At 37.6% G+C, this 17,420-nt stretch overlaps 1 pseudogene; it reads right to left on the bottom strand.

The window, feature by feature from the left end:
* Window positions 1-494: 494 nt before the first annotated feature.
* On the bottom strand, window positions 495-3,372 carry LOC145064343 (methionine--tRNA ligase, cytoplasmic-like; annotated as a pseudogene).
* Between the last annotated feature and the right edge of the window lie 14,048 nt (window positions 3,373-17,420).

The following is a 17,420-nucleotide window of genomic DNA, read 5'->3' as shown; positions in this document are numbered from 1 at the left end:
CATTAATTCGATCAGCTTGACTTCTAGTAAACCTTTCAACAACTCCACCTCTTCATCTCTCCACACAACAAACACACATATGCAAAAACAATTAATAAATAAGCCTCCTCATATATATTTTCAATAATTATATATTTATCTACCAGTTCTCTAAATAATGGCATAGGGGTCCCAATTCTATGGTCAGAAGGTATCATCTCCCATGGTCTTTTGGCCTTTTCTACATCACAGAGGGAAACTTAGTGGGGCAAAGAAAGCTGCTTCAATACCTGTAGCAGACAAATTGGAAGGGTAAGAATGTAATTTTTGCATTCCAGAAATGTCTCAACAACAATTTATTTGGTACTATGATGGAATGGAATCACAACAATGGAATGGAATGGAATTAGTCATTCAAACATGTAGTTTGTTATGTACAATTGAAAAAGTAAATGGAAAGAACAAATATAATTTTTATTAGTATGATATGAACTTTAATCGTATAAGATTACCGCTTAACAAATAATTGTCCTTTGTGTTTTTTGTAGACTTACTTGTAGATACGCGTTGCCCTCACCATATATACTTATTGCAATTTTCAATCCTTACTTTAGCTTGACCTCTGTTAATCAATCATAAGACACATATTCCAATTATGAGGACTTATTTCAGAATGTTCTAGAATCAAGAATAATTACCTTCTCCATAGCCCTCACATATTGTTCCACATAAGCACCAATTTTATCTCCCAGTGTCTTTGATAACAGATGTGCCTCAGCACCTGGAGCATCCAGAATGATGGAATTATATCCTGAACCGCTACCACCTCTTCAATTTGTCAACAGAAACAAAAATTTTTAGATTCAATCAAAAAATCACCACTAATTTAGGTTAAACTGGTGCCAATTCCTAACATGGACCTTTAGCAATAAAGCTCAAGACACGGTTAATGAAATTACCTAAATTATTCAGCAACTCAGTGTTGATTACTTGAAGATCTATCCATGTGAATAATGTGTCTGATACCTACACAAGTAAACCCAATAATCAATGAAAGAAAATGAAACAAGGAAAAAAAAAGTGAGATATCACATTTTTAATTGATATACTAAATAAAAGTTACACCTTTAGTCTAATAGTTAGCAAATGGTATCTCCACGCTTCTACTAGAATATTTGTATCCTGTGCGTCATTACCAAAGACTCCTACACCCTTTCTCTTTGAAAACATACCTTTAAAAAGAAAAAAAAAGAATGTTTTCAAACTTAATGAGAAAACAATATCTATGATATACATCATCATAAGATTTAAAAGGTTTTATTTGCATAAGAATCTAATGCAATAATACCAAAGTGGTCAAATACTCGAAGAAAAAGAACTTACAGTATGAAAGGGTACATTATCATTCCCCATAACATACAACTCCACATTTTCAGGATTCTTCCACCACTTCTCCCACTCAGGTGTGTAACATGAAGTGATTGAGACATACCCGATTGGTGCATCAATCCAAACATAGAGAACCTAAACATTACACACAGTGGAAAAAAATTGTAAAACTATACTTATATGTGAGACATAAGATGTAGGTCTCATTTTGACTTTATAATAGAGAGAGAGAGATACAACTTATTTCACTAGCTTTTTCATTGAATCTCTCATGAGGAACAAGAACCCCCCACTTCAAATCTCTAGTAATACATCGTTGCTTTAATCTTATTTTAAGCCACTGACATTTTTTTGATGTACTCTTCAAGTCTACCCTACAACAATGGAAGCTCAAGAAACAAGTGATTTGTGTCACAAATATGAGGAATGGATGCACAGACCTAATTGCATACGAAAGTTTGGAGACATGAAAAGGAATTGAAAGCAAAATATGTACAAAAGGATTTTTTTTTTGATATTTTCACTACATGAAACTTAGCACTTGTTTTCTTGTTCATATAAGCGAGCAACTTACCTTGCATCTTGGATTAATGAGTTCTGTTGGATTCAACAGTTGACTGCAATTTTCGCAGTGACCTCCTCGGGCAGAGTCATAATTGAATTTTTTGTTTAGGAATGTACCTTCAACAAGTCGGTTAGCTAAAAATTTCTAACAAGTATCACAGTAAAGCTGCAGTCTAAAATATTTACATAACTTACTATACATCTTTACATTACAGTATCAGTTTGGAATACGTTGAATACAAACAAATATGTATGATTATACATGTTGCATTATGTTCTCAGAAAGGCATTTGTTCTCCATTAACTTTTTAAAGATTGCTTGACAAACTTCGGTTTGTTGTGGGGTTCAAGTTCGTCCAAATTCATCAATAAATACATTCTGTAACATTTAAAAAAAAAGGTAAAAAGAAAGTCTTTTTTTCATTAAGAAAAAACAATATATCTCAAAAGAAAGTCTAACCTCCCACTTTCTTGGACTTGAAGAGTGAAGAGGGCTACATTGATCAGAAAAACCTAAAGAATTTGAAGTTTGAATGATTCTTGAAAGAAAAATAATTGAAATAAAAGAATTGAAACCCATAAAGAGTATAATAATACCTTTGAATATGTGGTTGAAAACACATAAACAGTCACAAAATTAAAATCCTTTGTACGCCTGATGTTAACATGCACATTTTCTTCAGGTTCTTCTAAGAGTATCATATCTTCATGCTTTGATCCAAGCATGCTACAATGTATTCTAAAATCATACAAGAAATATACAAAGTTTAAATTAAATATGAGATATAGAAATTAGAAAAAGTTTTATATAATTATATCGGATACATGTAGGGCTTCTTTTTATGATCAGTGACAACATATAGCAATGCTTGACCCCCTTTAGCCCATGCCACATTACATACCCAATCAGCTTGTGGCTTACTACAGAGAGAACCTAAATTCAAATCTCTAACACATAATTTGATGAAACCGTTGTCTTCGTCATACATGGTGTATGCAATGAATCGATGATCAGGTAAGACTTCTAATACCTCTTCATATGCATAACCTAAATCAAGTCAGGTTAATAGATTAAATGAAGTGAAAGAGAATTAGAGATCATTCAGAGATGTTGAAATGATATTGGAATTGGAATTATCCTCAAATCTTCCTGCTTCTTGATTGTAATCGATGAGGTTTTGTTCAATCCTCTTCCAAGAGATGAAATCGAACACACCTGTTCGACTTTTATGTGAAATGATCGCTTCATTTAGGCTAGCTAACCTCCTACAGGAGATGAAATCGAACCCTTCCTCTAGTCTCCTGTAATACAACCTGAATTCCACCTCCAAATAGACAAAGAAGAACAAAAAATTTGAATTCGGATCCAAAAGAAATCAACAAGCTTCAGATGAAACGACATCTTTACACAAAACACCTTTTATAGTAGGTGCCCTCCATGTTTTTTTTGGACATTAATTTTAGGGCACGCAAAAATATGTGTCCTCTATCCTTCACTTCTTGCAAATATGACATTATTTTTTAAGGCACGCACAAATGTGTATCCTCTATCAGTGCGTGTCATTGTTTGTGCATCATTAAAGGGCTGTTTTCTAGTAGTGAGTAGTCCTAACAATAATTTTCATAAATATGAATTATGGCATGCTAGACTAGGACACATTCATTACAAGAAATTAAAAGACATGTCTAAATTGAGTTTAATTCCTGCTTTTGATATGCAAAATAATGAAAAATGTAAAACATGCATGCTAACTAAAATCACTAGACAACCTTTCAAAGATGTTTTTAGGGAAAGCAAGGTGTTGGATCTTATACATAGTGATTTATGTGATTTCCATGCAACACCTTCCCATGGAAACAAGAAGTATGTTATTACTTTTATTGATGATGCATCTAGATATTGTTATATGTATTTGCTACATTCCAAGGATGAAACACTTGATAAATTTAAAATTTATAAACAACAAGTTGAGCTTCATAAAAATTAATTAATAAAAGTATTGTGTACTGATAGAGGTGGTGAGTATTATGATCCAGTTTATTTTGAATCAACTGGAATAATTCATCAAACCACAGCTCCATATACACCACAACAAAATGGTGTAGCTGAAAGGAAGAATAGGAGTTTGAAAGAAATGGTTAATTCCATGTTGTCATATTCTGGTTTAAGTGAAGGGTTTTGGAGTGAGGCAATGTTAACTTCATGTTACATCTTGAATAGAACTCCAAACAAAAGGAGTAAGAATACTCCTTATGAACTTTGGTGTAAAAAGGTACCAAATTTGAGTTATCTCAAAGTTTGGGGTTATAGAGTAGTTGTAAGGCTCATTGAACCGAAAAGGAAAACATTGGGTGAGAGAGGTATAGATTGTACCTTTATTGGATATGTTGAGCATTCCAAAGCATATAGATTCTATGTTTTAGAATCTAATGACTTTATGACTGTAAACACAGTGATAGAGTCAAGAGATGCTATCTTTGATGAAGAAAGATTTATATCTATACCTAGACTAAGGGACATGATTCATCAATCTTCCAGCAAGAGTACTACTCAAGCTGAAGATGTTTCTGGTGGTGCAAGTTCTGTACCTGAACCTAGGAAAAGCACCAGAGCTAGAAAAGCTAAGGTGTTGTTTCTTTTTTCGAAGAGAAAATGCGCTAAGTCTGCGGACCACCTCTGCAATCCTCAGTAGCAGAAGAGGTGGAACAAACGGCTGCAACATGTAATGAAAAGTGTGTTTGTTTTTTAACGTCTGCAGACTGCTGCAGTAAGTTAAACTACGGCGTGAAGAGGTTTGAAGAAGTTGATTTAGTGTTGCGCCACGCAGCACATGCGCAACAGTTTTTAAGTCAGAAATCTTCTTAAAAACAAATAACTTCGAAGGGCAGGTGTTGTGTGTGTGCTGCGTGGCACAGCAATAAGTGGTCCGAAGTGATTTTAAAAACAAAACGAACAACAACTAAGTCTTTTGGATCTGATTTTCAACTATATTTAGTTGAAGGAATAAGCAATGAGACTATTTCTCTGTTGGATTAGTGTCTAAGGCTGTAACTATATTTGGTAAGTACTTGACCCGGTTATGCATGGTCCTTTTGGGTTGCCTTCACCATAGCAACTTGACAGGGTGATTTGTAAAAAGAGAAGAGATATTATTATTAATATATTATGAGAATAATATATTAAAGGAATAATAATATTATTTTATTGATATAAGTCATAAATTAATTAAGAATTAATTTGGTGACTTAAAGAGGTTAATTAAATAAAGGGGCATAAACTGTCAAATGTATGATAGTTGTGTTTTTGGGCTATGAATCCTTATGGCTATTAAGGGGGGACGAATTTTAGGGTTAGGATATCTTAAATTCGTCCAGGCGTCATATGTAGAAGGATCTTTGGATTGCTTAGGGTATTCTTCTAGATCTGATTTCATATGTTATGATTCAATTGTTTACACTAGATCTAGAATTGTAAGCCTTGGATACATTGCATGTTCAATTAGAGAAACCTAGATCCAAGCATTAGGGTTTGCATGTGCACATATGAGAGTTCTTATGGCTCAAACCCATCAGTGGTATCAGAGCTTTGATTGATTTCTATTGAATTGATGCTTTGGTTGATTGTTTTGCTTGAAAAAATTCGTTTTTGTGACTCTGACTGTTGAACTCGACGAGTAGCTCCAACTCGGCGAGTTCACAGTGGAACTCGGGGAGTTCTACCACCAGTTCGAGTTGATTTCGGGATTTCTTGTTGTTTTGCTTGAGGATACTTTCCTTAATTGTTTTGGGTCATTAAAATCTAAATTTTATCATATATTTGAGTATATTCTCGACCAAACAGAAGATAATTACCATTTAATTGAATAATAATTTCCTTATATGATAATAATTAATTATTTGAATTGAATTGGTGAATTGTCTTGCAAGTAATATTGACTAGATCAAATTTAAATAATCTAATTAGTTGATTAATGTTATTTGCTATTTGATCCTTATATTTTGAAAAGTTTAAAACTTGTCCCCAAGTTTTGAAATTTAAGTTTTGTGATTGAAAGTTTAATTTGAATAATTTAAATTTCAAACCCCAAAATTTTACAATTTTTAAATTCAACACTATACTATTGTATTATTACAAGCTTAATATATATATATATATATATATATATATATATATATATATATATATATATGCTTTAAGATGCTAGTCTTACCGTTAGTAGGCCTCATTCACGAAGCCAGTCTATAAGGTGGGTATAAGGTTGTTGCCTATAAAATGGCGCTTAATGGGTGTAAACTGGTGGAGGGTCGTTAGTCGAACGGGTAGGATAGGGCAATCCTCTCCTCATTAATAAGTATAATGAATCTATATAAAGTAACTAAAAGTGTTTCATAAAATTCCGAATCTTAGTTACTTTAGGAAAAGTGAATTTATGCAATCCCATGAAATTACACTTTGTACCCTTGCTGAGAAGTTAGTGGAGCGCGTGTGGTTAACCGGAACACTAATTGGTTCTAAGCAATTATAGCAAAGGGTGACTCATTGTTTGTCATAGTTCGATGGAGCGTGTATGGTTTACCGGAACATCGAATAGATGACTGTAACCGTGAGAGCATCACGTATATTTGCATGGTTATTCACATCCGCTTTGTGATCCTCGACATCCCAGTCACAAACTAGAGGGGCATATCGAGATTTAAACATGCCATTGAAATGTTCAATGAATCTCAAAGAAATCTAGGAATTCTCAATACATTTAAAACTTAAGCTTATGTTTTTCATGGTGAAGAATTAGTGAATCGACATTCACTTACCTCCAAATTATTTGCATGTTGGATTACGACATCCCTTTTCTAATGTGTAAATAATGTTGTTGGGTCCTAGCCCTAATTTTTATTTTGGGTTTTAATTAGGGACTTAAATTTAATCAAACTTTGTTCCTTTCTATTTGTAGATGTCTAATCCGAACAACGCTCCTGCTAGCTCATTCACGCTAATGAGCCTTTGTCAAAAAGTGACTTTTGACGGATCAAACTTTAGCGAATGGATAAGATACATTTGCATGATTACGCGATACGAGGACAAAGAGTATGTCCTCGACGAGAAGCTCGAAAAGATTAATCCAGAAATCGCTACTCTCGAAGAAATGGCTGTCTTTGAGACCCATGAGCGTGATGCAATGAAAGTCCATTGCATCATGCTAGCCAAAATGAACCCCGAATTCCAAAAGTCCTATGAGGACATGTATCCGTACGAGATGCATCAAGACTTAATGGAGAGATACCACCAAAGCACAAGGCAAGAGCTATGAGATCATAACGAATATGATCACTACTAAGATGGGAAGTGGAGAGTCTCTAACCTTGCACTTGCAAAAGATGCAAAGATATGTTGATCGTCTTTGCAAGTTAAATTTTAACTTTGGGGAAGATTTGGCTATCGACATTGTTCTTCACTCCTTTCCCTCCTGCTACAACCAATTTAGGATGACCTACCACATGAACGAGGAAGAGGTCACCCTAAGCAAACTCCAAGGGCTCCTAAGGACTGCTGAGAGCAACCTCAAGGACAAGTCTGTTGCATTAACTCCCAATCCACCCGCTGCTCCTGTTTTGGCTATTGGGCAGTGAATCTCATACACACCGACGTGTGTGGGCCCTTTAAATCCACCACAAAGGATGGGAACCACTTCTACATGACTTTCACCGATGATTATAGTAGATATGTGTATATTTACTTAATCAAGCACAAGTCAGAAACGTTTGAAAAGTTCAAAGAGTTCAAACATGAAGAGAAGAATCAATTGGGCAGTAAAGTCAAGATGCTTTGATCCGATCGAGGAGGAGAGTACCTAAGTCTTGAATTCCACGACTATCTCAAGGAATGCGGAATAGTTTTGCAATTGACGCCAACTAGGACACTGTAGTTGAATGGTGTGGCAGAAAGGCGTAATCGAACCCTGTTAGACATGGTTCGTTCTATGATGAGCCGTGCTTCACTACCTATCTCATTATGGGGGTATTCCTTAGTGACTGACGCCCATATCCTTAACCGAGTCCCTACAAAGAAGGTTGCCAAAACACCTCACGAAATGTGGACAGGGAAAGCTCCCTCATTGGCACATATCAAGGTTTGGGGCTGTGAGGTTTTCGTTAGAAGAGAAACTCACGACAAGCTCGAACCTCATAGTGAGCGGTGTATTTTCATTGGCTACCCGCAGAAATCCTTTGGATATCTCTTCTATTGACCGAGTGACAATGTTGTCTTTGTTGCGAGGAGAGGAGTTTTCCGAGAACGAGAACTCATAAGCCAAGGGGACAATGGGAGGGAAATCGATCTTGAAGAGATTCAAGAGTCGGGCGACGAAGGAACCTCAAACGCTGGCACTCAACCCGTGGAGGAAACTCCGGTTGAACCAATTGACGAGTCCTTACCTCTTAGACGTTCCGAAATACTTAGAGTTCTGATGGGTTTTGAGCATTCTAACACTTCCTAAGTGTACATGCAACCCTAATAACCTTGGATCTATGTTTGTCTAATTATCATGCAAAGTTGAATTCCAAGGTTATATTCCTATCTAGCATACATGGGGAACAATTTTAACTTGAATCATAGATAGAATAACTTACCTTGTTGTTGATTGTGTTCCTTGAAACCTTGTGAGCCTAGCACCCCAAGTGTGATGCCTCAAATGCTTCACACAACACCAAATGCTCTTGGAAAGACTCTTGAGATAACACACACTTCTCAAAATCGGCCAAGCCCTCTAGTTTCTTAGTGTAGCCGATTTTGGTGGAGAATATGATTCTTATATAGTGTTGACACCTCTAGGGTTACACCATGTAAACCCTAATGTGTCATGACTCTTCATTTCCATGACCCATGGGTTTGTAACTCCCATGGAGCATCCATGGAGCATCCTATGGGTAGAACCCAACTTGATAATCCATGGAGCCTCTTAGCCCACTATACAAGATATGGATGATTTACATAATCAACCCATATATTTAATTAGTTATCCTTTGATCACTTAATTAATTCCAAATTAATTCTTTGATCAACTAATCAAATAATATTATTAATATATTAGAACTTATAATATATTAATAATCTCCAAGTGTTATTTCTCTCATTTAGTCTATCCAATTGCATGGTGTTATGCAACCCAAATGGACCATGCCGGGTCGGGTCAAGTACAAGCCCGAAATAGTTATGGACTTAGACACCTTATCCAACAGTCTCCCACTTGGATAAGTCTAATAACTATATCTCTAGTACTTCAGGAACTGACCGACAATTGTAGCTCTTTCAAGGTCTCTCGGAACTGAGAATATGATGGTACGCCATTTAAGATAAGTGATCATATAATCCTCCGTTCTAGATATCAGCCGGACAAATACATGGAACATTGTCTTGCTTATTGTCCAGCATTTGTTTCCCGATTTCCGATTTGTTTGACATAGAACTTAATTGAACACATCAACTTAGTTCTGACCGGGCCCGGTACATAGGTCAAAACATAATCATCGAGGGGCCCAGATATCAGCTTCTAATCAAAGAAGGAACAGATAAACTTCGACTCATATGTTTGTTCTACCACTCATTGAATTACACACAAAAGTACATTTTATAACATCGAGTTACCAATGCGGTTTCGTACAGTCAATGCATAACCAACTTGTAAGTAACAAATCATATCTCTAGGTTTGAAGACTTATATGATATTACCGTCTCACGATCACTCGAGATAGAATTCCATGAAGTGATTCCAGTGAGCGTGGGTTGAGTCCAATGCTCAGAACTTATGAGCACTCATGATTGTTGTAGCCTTGTCCAAGACCTCTACAACCAAACATGACAGTCTTGATTCATATCTACTTCCAACATATGACCGACTGTGGAGGTTTGAATAATATGTTATACCAAACAAAATTATTCTGGAAGTCAAAACATGCAAAAGAAATATAGTAAATGATCGACAAGAGATAGCAACACTTTACTCATAAATAAAACTCCTTTTATTCATCATCAAATGTCAATTACACTTTACAAATTTGGAGGTTATCTAACTACTAAATCTAATATCATCCTTCAGCCCTATGCTCCGAGCATGCTGAAGTTGCTTAACCCGAGTCAGTCCCTTTGTGAGGGGATCTGCCGGATTCTCATCTGATGATACCCTCTTTGCCACGAGGTGTCCTTCTTCGATCCGATGTCTAATGAAATGGTATTTTCTGTCGATGTGTCTGGATCTCCCATGATCCCTTGGTTCCTTGGCTAAGGCAACAACACTTTCACTATCACAGAAAATTTCCATTGGCTCTTTAATAGCTGGTACAACTCCAAGATCTCCAATGAAGTTCTTCAGCCATATCGCCTCCTTTGCTGCCTCGCTAGCTGCAATATACTCTGATTCACAAGTAGAATCTGCCACTGTCTCTTGCTTGGAACTCTTCCAAGAAATTGCTCCTCCGTTTAGGGTAAAGACCCAGCCCGACTGAGAGCGGAAATTATCCCTATCAGTCTGGAAGCTAGCATCACTATACCCTACAACTCTCAAGTCACCACTCCCACCGAGGGTAAGAACCCAGTCCTTAGTCCTCCGTAGGTACTTGAGGATATTCTTTACCGCAGTCCAGTGTGCCTTGCCAGGGTTCGCCTGATACCTCCTAATCATGCTCAAGGAAAAAGCTACATCGGGTCGAGTACACGCCATAGCATACATGATCGATCCTACAGCCGAAGCGTAAGGTGTTCGACTCATTTCTGCTATCTCAGCCTCAGTGCTAGGGCTTTGTGTCTTACTCAATCTGGTGTTACTCTGGATGGGTAACTCTCCTTTCTTGGAATCCTGCATGCTGAATCTCTTCAGCACCTTATCCAAGTAGGTACTCTGACTAAGTCCAATTAGTCTTTTACTCCGATCTCTCAAGATTCTTATCCCTAGAATATAGGCAGCTTCACCAAAGTCCTTCATAGCGAAACACTTCCCAAGCCAGGACTTAACTTCCTGCAGGGTTGGAATGTCGTTTCCTATGAGTAGTATGTCATCCACATACAATACCAAAAAGCTAACTATACTCCCACTAGCCTTGACATACACACAAGATTCATCTTCACTCCTAGAAAAGCCAAATTCCTTGACCTTTTCATCAAAGCAAAGATTCCATCTGCGAGGTGCTTGCTTCAATCCATAAATGGATTTCTCAAGCTTACACATTCTATTAAGGTACTCGTTGCTGACAAAACCCTCTGGCTGACTCATGTAAACATCTTCAGCCAACTTTCCATTAAGGAAAGCAGTTTTGACATCCATCTGCCATATTTCATAATCATGAAATGCAGCTATGGCTAACAGAACCCGAATAGACTTAATCTTGGCTACCGGAGAAAAGGTCTCATCATAGTCCACTCCAGGAATTTGAGAGAAGCCCTTTGCAACCAGTCTAGCCTTATAAGTGTGTACGTTACCATCCATGTCGGTCTTCTTCTTGAAGACCCATTTGCACCCTACTGTCTTACGACCTGGTACATTTTCAACCAAGTTCCAAACTTGATTGTCATACATGGATTGTATCTCGCTATCCATAGCCTCTTTCCATTTAGCAGACTCGGGCCCTGCCATGGCTTCCTCGTAGCTGTTAGGGTCATCTTGACTTACTAGTGTCTCATCACTAATAAGTGTCTCACCTTCTGCAGTGATATGGAATCCATAGTAATGCTCAGGTGCACTCCTAACTCTCGTGGAACGTCTCAGAGGTACATATTTGTCAATTGGCTCAACAGGAGTTTCCTCCTCAAGTTGAGGGCTAGAGTTTGAAGTTCCTTCACCGCTTGATTCTTGAATTTCTTCAAGATCAATTTGCCTCCCACTGTCTCCTTGACTTATAAACTCTCTTTCTCGAAAGACTCCTCTTCTTGCTACAAAGACCACATTGTCACTAGGTCTGTAGAAGAGGTAACCAAAGGATCGCTGTGGGTAATCGATGAAAATACACCTCTCGCTTCGAGGTTTGAGCTTATCATGAGTCTCGCGTCTCACGAAAGCCTCGCAACCCCAAATCTTGATGTGGTATAGTTTAGGCACTTTACCAGTCCACATCTCGTGAGGAGTTTTGGCAACTTTCTTTGTAGGGACTAGATTAAGAACATGGGAGGCAGTCTCTAAGGCATACCCCCAGAATGAGATTGGTAGCGTAGCTCGACTCATCATGGAACGAACCATATCTAGCAAAGTTCGATTACGCCTCTCAGCCACACCATTCAACTGTGGTGTCCTGGGAGGTGTCAATTGTGAGACTATCCCACATTCCCTTAGATAGTTGAGGAACTCTGAACTAAGATACTCACCACCACGATCGGATCGAAGCATCTTAATGTTCATGCCCAATTGATTCTCGACTTCCTGTTTAAATTCCTTAAACCTCTCGAAAGTCTCTGACTTATGCTTGATCAAGTAGACATATCCATATCTACTATAATCATCAGTAAAAGTCAAATAATAACGATTAGCATCCCTTGTGGCATGTTTGAATGGTCCACACACATCCGTGTGTATAAGGTCCAACAAACCTTCACCCCTCTCACACGAACCTGTGAAGGGTGACTTTGTCATTTTTCCAAGTAAGCATGATTCGCAACTATCATCTGACTTTAGGTCAAACGACTCCAACACTCCATCCTTTTGGAGTTGGCCTATGCGTTTCTTGCTTATATGTCCAAGACGACAATGCCATAAAGATGCTTTATCCAAGTTATTATTAGTAGAATCAATACACAAAACATTATTTCCTAAGTTATCTACAACAGACACAGCTTCATACACACCATCACAAGGTAATGTTTTAAAATAAAGAACATTATTAAAGAAAGCATCAATAGAACCAACTTCATTATTAAATGAAAAGGTAAACCCTTGTTTGTACAAAACATGAAAGGAAATAATATTTCTTGCCATTCCTGGAGAATAACAACACTTATTCAAATCTAAACTAAACCCACTACTTAGCGATAAAGTATAAACTCCAATCTTGGTAACAGGTATAGCATTCCTATTCCCCATGATCAAGTTTATCCTTCCTTGCTCCACATCCTCACTTCTTCTTAGTCCCTGCAAGTCACAACAAATATGAATACCACACCCGGTATCAAGGACCCAAGAATTAGAATGGGGTGAGTTATTAGAAATGATAGTGTAAATACCTGCATGGTTGGGTTTAACTTTCCCATCCTTCACATCTTGCTGGTATTTTGGGCAGTTCCGCTTCCAATGAGCCTTTTCATGGCAATAGAAGCATTTAGCCTCTTTTGGGTCAGAAGAAGGAGTAATGAAAACTTTCTTGGTTCCACTTGAAGAAGAGCCATCAAGGGTCCGAGCCTTGGTACCCTTAGAAGAGCTCTTTCTCTTCTTCCCTCGACTTTTCCCGATTGCCAAAACCGGAGTTGAGTTTGGAGAAAGAGTGATAGCAACCGACTTCCCCTTAAGACCTGATTCTGCGGTCTTGAGAAGTCCCTAAAGTTTGCTGAGGGTGACTTCTTCCTTGTTCATGTGATATGTCATGCGGAATTGATCATAGCACGATGGTAAGGAATGCAAAATAATATCTATTGCAAGATCCTCCGGGAAGTTCACATTAAGCTTCAACAAACGATCCACATACCTTTGCATTTTCTACATGTGGCTCGTGACAGATTCCCCGTCCTTCATCATGGTTGTTATCATGGAGCAGATGATTTCATACCTCTCTTGTCGTCCACTTTGATGGTATCTTTCCATCAAATCTTGGTGCATTTCATAAGGGTAGAAATCCTCATAAGACTTTTGGAGTTCCGCTGTCATCGTGGCCATCATGATGCAAGCCACTTTCGTAGCATCCCTTTCATGTGCCCGAAAGTCAGCGATCTCCTGAGGAGTTGTAGTGGACTCATTAATCTCCTTAAGCTCCTTGTCAAGGACATATTCTTTGTCCTCGTAGTGGGTAATCATCCTGATGTTTCTGATCCACTCATTGAAGTTGGATCCATCAAAGGTGACTTTCCCACACAAGTTCATAAGGGTAAAGGAGCCATTAGGATTAGAGCCAGAAGCATTGTTGAAAGACATATGAAGAAAAGAGAACAAGATTAGTTTAGATATAAGAGAGTCCTTAATAAAACACCCAAATGTAATATTAAGGCTAGGATCCAATCACAATATAATATAACTTAGAAGAGGTATGTCGTAATCTAAGCTATATCATATTTGAAAGGTAGGTGAATGACGATTCACCAATTTCCACCACGAAAACCGCAATATTTTAGTATTAGGTTTTTGAATGGTTCTTAGAAATTCCTAGATTCTTTGAGATTCAATGAACTTTTCAAAGGCATGTTTCAATCTCGAGTGTGCCCTCCAAGTTTTGTGACTGGGATACCGAGGATCACAAAACGAGGTGTGAAGTAACCATGCAAATCACCTGGTACCCTTAAAGTTTATCACTCAATCGATGTGCCGGTTAACCACACACGCTCCATCGATACTATAATAAACCCTAAGTCACCCTTTACCTACCTTGTTAAGTCCAAGTTAGTGTGCCGGTTAACCACACACGCTCCACCAACGACTTAATCAAAGTGTAAAGTGTAATTTCATGGAATAGCACCTTATTCACATTTTTCCTAAAGTAACTAAGATTGGGAATTTAATAAAACATTTAGTTACTTTATAATATTCATCATACTTTGAATGAGAATTAATAAGTCCTTGTCTTACCCGTTCGGCTAACGACCCTCCACCGATCAAGCAAGCGGTGGGTGAGAGTGGACACCCATTAAGTCACCATTTTATAGGCAACAACCTTATACCCACCTTATAGACCGGCTTCGTGAATGAGGCGTACTAGCGGTAAGACGACTTTGTTCTTATACATATATATATATATATATATATATATATATATATATATATATATATATAATTATTAAATCATAATAATATAAGTATAAGGGTTGAATTTTAACTTTTAAAATTCTAGGGGTTGGAACTAAAGTTTTAACTTAACTTTACTTGTTCCAAAACTTGAGGGCAAGTTTTGTAAACTTTCAAAACTTTTCATTTCTTGTAACTTATGAGTTTAATAGAGTAATAAAATGAGGACTTTTCATTTTTCCTAACTCTTGTGTTCTTTTAATGGTTTTTAATCCAAGAGACTTTTGGTTTTCCATAACTTGAGGACAAGTTATGGACTCCATTAAAACACATTATGATCATGAATTAATCTACCACATAGGTTACAAATAATTCCTATGATCATCTAAACATCATAAGAACAAGAATATGAATATGAACACTTTCAAAAATCAAAATCACATTTAATCTTTGTAATTTTGATAACTAGTTGTTGTAAATGAGTTAGAAAAGACATTACACCTTCTAAAATAAGTTTTCAAGTACCAAAACATTTTAGGGTAACGATTCTAATCCATTTCCAGCAACTCAAGTCGAAATTTTGCACTCTGTCGACCCTACTCGCCGAGTGCATAAACCTACTCGCCGAGTAGGTTGAAGATACACATGAACTCGACGAGTCCTCCCCATGGACTCGCCGAGTCCATCAGTCAGACAGCAGAATTTTCGACTTTCTTCAACTTTTGAGCACAAATAACAAACAAACAAGCCTAGGCTCTGATACCACTGATGGGTTTTGAGCATTCTAACACTTCCTAAGTGTACATGCAACCCTAATAACCTTGGATCTATGTTTGTCTAATTATCATGCAAAGTTGAATTCCAAGGTTATATTCCTATCTAGCATACATGGGGAACAATTTTAACTTGAATCATAGATAGAATAACTTACCTTGTTGTTGATTGTGTTCCTTGAAACCTTGTCAGCCTAGCACCCCAAGTGTGATGCCTCAAATGCTTCACACAACACCAAATGCTCTTGGAAAGACTCTTGAGATAACACACACTTCTCAAAATCGGCCAAGCCCTCTAGTTTCTTAGTGTAGCCGATTTTGGTGGAGAATATGATTCTTATATAGTGTTGACACCTCTAGGGTTACACCATGTAAACCCTAATGTGTCATGACTCTTCATTTCCATGACCCATGGGTTTGTAACTCCCATGGAGCATCCATGGAGCATCCTATGGGTAGAACCCAACTTGATAATCCATGGAGCCTCTTAGCCCACTATACAAGATATGAATGATTTACATAATCAACCCATATATTTAATTAGTTATCCTTTGATCACTTAATTAATTCCAAATTAATTCTTTGATCAACTAATCAAATAATATTATTAATATATTAGAACTTATAATATATTAATAATCTCCAAGTGTTATTTCTCTCGTTTAGTCTATCCAATTGCATGGTGCCATGCAACCCAAATGGACCATGCCGGGTCGGGTCAAGTACAAGCCCGAAATAGTTATGGACTTAGACACCTTATCCAACAAGTTCAACCCCAGTTTTATGGCTTTCATATTACTACTGAAGGGGACACATATATTAGTGATGGTACACTAATAAATCTAGATGAACCTAATAGATATAAGGAAGCCATGGCAGGACCAGAGTCTGCAAAATGGAAAGAGGCGATGGACAGCGAGATTTAGTCCATGTATGACAATCAAGTTTGGAATTTGGTTGACAATGTGCCCGGACGTAAGACGGTTAGGTGTAAATGGATCGTCAAGAAGAAAACCGATGTGGATGGGAATGTGCACACGTACAAGGCGCGATTAGTTGTGAAGGGCTTTACTCAAACTCCCGGAGTTGACTATGACGAAACCTTCTCGCGAGTTGCTAAAATAAAGTTTATTAGGGTGATGCTAGCCATTGCTGCATTTCATGATTATGAGATATGGCAGATGGATGTCAAGCCCGCTTTCCTTAATGGGAAGTTGGCTGAGGATGTTTACATGGCTCATCCAGAGGGTTTTGTCGATGCAAAGCATCCTAATAGAGTGTGCAAGCTTGAGAAGTCCATTTATGGACTTAAGAAAGCGTCGCGCAGGTGGAATCTTTGCTTCGATGAGAAAGTCAAAGAGTTTGGATTTGTACGAGGTGAAGATGAATCATGTGTATATGTCAAGGCCAGTGGGAGTATACTTAGCTTCCTCGTTTTCTATGTCGATGACATACTACTCATAGTAAACGACATCCCGACTCTACAGGAGGTTAAGTCCTGGCTCAGGAAGTACTTCGCTATGAAGGACCTCGGAGAGGCTTCCTATATTTTGGGAATAAGGATAGTGAGAAAACGAAGTAAGAGACTAATAGGACTTAGTCAGAATACTTACTTGGATAAGGTACTAAAACGTTTTAGTATGGAAAACTCGAAGAAGGGAGAACTATCGATACAGAGTAATTTCCAAATTGAGTATGACTCAAAGTGCGAGTACAGAAGCCGAGATAGCTTAGATGAGCCGAGTACCTTACGCTTCCGCAGTTGGCTCAATCATGTATGCTATGACTTGTACTCGCACTAATGTGGCCT

The sequence above is a fragment of the Lactuca serriola genome, chromosome 7 (assembly GCF_051521515.1).
Source record: "Lactuca serriola cultivar US96UC23 chromosome 7, Lser_US96UC23_V15, whole genome shotgun sequence".
NCBI lineage: Eukaryota > Viridiplantae > Streptophyta > Magnoliopsida > Asterales > Asteraceae > Lactuca > Lactuca serriola.
The sequence above is the reverse complement of the archived record's forward strand: the minus strand, read 5'-3'. Positions and strand labels throughout refer to the sequence as shown.